This window comes from Brachypodium distachyon, chromosome 4 (assembly GCF_000005505.3).
Source record: "Brachypodium distachyon strain Bd21 chromosome 4, Brachypodium_distachyon_v3.0, whole genome shotgun sequence".
NCBI classification, from domain to species: Eukaryota; Viridiplantae; Streptophyta; class Magnoliopsida; order Poales; family Poaceae; genus Brachypodium; species Brachypodium distachyon.
Genome location: NC_016134.3, coordinates 25409384 through 25412848, shown reverse-complemented (window position 1 = coordinate 25412848; position 3465 = coordinate 25409384).

Below are 3465 nucleotides of genomic sequence, written 5' to 3'. Positions count from 1 at the left end.
CCACAACCTGCCGGTGAAACCAACTAGTGAGACTCTGATGCTATTGGATCAGGAGACGCTCAATAAGAAACTGACAAATGAGACAGAGGATGTGTCTGACAACTTTGGCAGCAGTAGATATTCGAAAAAAAGAAAGGCCATCAGTGGTGTGATGAGCTCGATTTCGGCGGAGGTTGTGAACCAGTCTCACCAGGACCAATGAGTTGTTTGGTTTGCAACTGTCGTGGGCTTGGGAACCGGGAGACAGTTCCCCATAGTTGGGCAGCTTCAAGTGCATTGATATATGCAATTGCTTCAGCTTGCAACGAATCCATAACATGTTCCATTCTTCCAGTTCCAGATCCCATTGTATCACCCAGATGATCACGAACAATAAAGCCCCAACCGCCCGTTTTGGTTGGAGCATCAAAACTGCCATCTATGGTGCTCTCATCTGCTGGTGTTCAAGCAATTTCCTGGGAGTTAGCATGCTTCTCTGTTCTTAGAAAAAACAGCTCAAAGTCAGAAGCCGAGCGGCGAATCCAGAAACACACATCATCAAGATCGAAAGAACCATCATTAGCATTGATCTTGTTTCGTGTACTCCACCAATTCCAGAGCAAAGAAAAGCACCTCAGCTTTTCCTTAATCGGCAGAGAGAAAATGTGCTCTAGAATCTCTTTAGGACCATTGCACCGGCATAGAACAACTCTTGCTGATTCCAGTTCCATTTGGCGCCAAACAGCACATACGAACTTGCATCGGATGAACAGGTGGCCCCCATTTTCGTCCAGCCTTTGGCACACAGGACAACACGGATCACAATCAACGCCTCGACGCCGGATACTCAAAACGCCAAAGAAATTGTTTTATCTTCGCCGGACAAGGTGCACACCAAATAGAATTCCAGTTGAAAGTAACGCCTGGAGAACCAATACCGGAACATTCACCAACAAAGATGCGCTCACGTTTCTTGGCTAGGCGATATGCTGATTTCACTGTGAAAAATCCTTTTGGCTCATAGTGCCATGCCCAAGTATCCTCCATGTCCTCACGTACTGGGATAGCTAGAATCACCTGCGTGTCCTCGTCCCAGAACAATTCCTTCACAAGCTGCTCGTCCCATCCCCTCTGATCCGGCAACATGAGATCTGAAACACGATCAATGACTATATTCCTTCTTGGGGTCATTGGCTTCCTCGACCATTTTCTTGGCAACCATGGGTCATTCCATAAATTGATGGACTGACCATCACCTACACGCTTAATTACACCTGGACCCAGGAGATTAATTCCTTTAAGAATACTTCGCCAGGTATAGGACATGCCATCTTTGGCCACTGCATGCAACACATCCGTATCTGGGAAATACTTTGCCTTTAAGACCCGAGCACATAAATAATTTGGAGTTGTCAGGAGGCGCCAAGCTTGTTTAGCTAGCATCGCCATATTAAACAAGTGTAAGTCCTTGTAACCCAGTCCTCCCAATCTTTTCGGCCAAGTGAGAATTTCCCATCGCAGCCAGTGTATCTTATTTTCCTTCTCTTGCTGTGCCCACCAGTATCTACATATCATGTTGCTCATTTGATCACATAAACCTTTAGTAAGGTCAAAACAAGACATAACAAAGGTGGGGATAGCTTGAGCACACGCTTTGATCAGAATGTCTTTCCCAGCCTTTGAAAGGAGTTTCTCTTTCCATCCCTGAATACGTTGCCACACTCTATCCTTTAAATATCCAAAAGTTTTTGTCTTCGATCTTCCCACATGTACTGGTAGGCCAAGGTACTTCTCATTCATTGACTCACCTCGCAATCCAAGTTGTTGCATCATTCTTTGGCGATCTCGCTGTTTGGTATTCCGGCTAAACATAATTGATGACTTATCTGTATTAATCGTTTGCCCTGAGCAACCTTCATACAAATTGAGTATATTTTGAAGATGTTGTGGACTTTCCTCTGACACACGCAGAAGAATTAATGAATCATCTGCAAACAATAGGTGGTTGAAACTCGGGGCATCTGAACAAACCCTTACTCCTTCCAATCTTCCTTCCTCCTCGGCTGAGTTTAACAAGCTAGAGAAAGCTTCTGCACATATAAGGAAAAGGTACGATGAGATCGGGTCTCCCTGCCGAAGCCCACGACTCGGGATCAACTCTTCAGTGAGTCGACCATTGAATCTGAATTTGTAGCGCACAATACTGCAACACTTCATGATCAACTGTGTCCATGTATCATCGAAACCCATCCGCCTCATCATGTGCTCAAGAAATTGCCATTCGACTCTGTCGTAAGCTTTACTCATATCGAGTTATAAAGCAGCATATCCAACATTTCCCGATCTCCTATTCTGCATAAAGTGAGTGACTTCATATGCCAACAGATTATTATCAGTGATAAGACGCCCTGGGACAAAAGCAGTCTGGTTTGGCGCAATGATCTCTTGCAAAATACTCTTCAACCGGTTAGCAAGGACTTTTGAAACAAGTTTATAAATAACATTGCACAAACTGATGGGACGAAGATCCTTCATACGGTCAGGTTTCTTTACCTTGGGAATAAGGACAACGCAAGTATCATTCCATTCCGGAGGCAGATCAGAGCCATTTAGGACATCTAGAACTTCGACTGTAACCTTTTCACCAATAAGACCCCAGTATTTCTTGTAGAAAATAGATGGCATGCCGTCAGGGCCGGGCGCCTTCAAATCGCCAATACTGTCTAGGGCGACCCGTACTTCAGCCGCAGTGAACTCCTTCAGCAGGTATTCATTCATTTCCGGAGTGATGCGAGGTGCAACACTAGCCAGCAGCTCCTGAGTGCGGTTACCTGCTGCAGACGAGAAAAGATTGTGGAAATAGTCGGTGACCACCGCCGCTATCTCCTCCTCTGATTCCACCACACTTCCATCTTCTTTCTTCAGCATTTTTAGTTTATTCATTCGCTTTCTCTCCGTTGCAAACGAATGAAAAAACGAAGTGTTCTTGTTGCCCTTTGACATCCAATTTACATGGGCCCTCTGCCGCCAGTACAGATCACGTTGTGTTTCCAGGCGCTGAAGCTTATATTTAACAACTGCTCTCGGTTTACACTTCTTTGGTCGATAGAACAACGCCTGCACCTTTCAAGCTCTTTCTTCTGTCTAGCAATTCTCTTTTCTCGGTTAACTACTGCCTTTTTGTTTAGAACTACTGCTGCTTATTTATGTTAGATTTTTTCTGGCCGATTGGGCCGGCTCTAGGGGCTTTTTCTATCCGATTGGGCCGGCTCTAGAAGAATATGGGCCGATTCTGAGCACGGATGGACTTGGAATAGGCTGTTTTGGGCTGATTCTCAGCACCGTAGGGTGTAACAGTAGTAGAATTAGAAGAATACATCGATCAAAAGAGAATGCTAATCCTACTATATTTTGCTATCGTTTGTTTCTTGTTGACACTCTGCTTCATGATTTATTTTTTGGGTCAAATTTCGGCCAAAGTTTCGG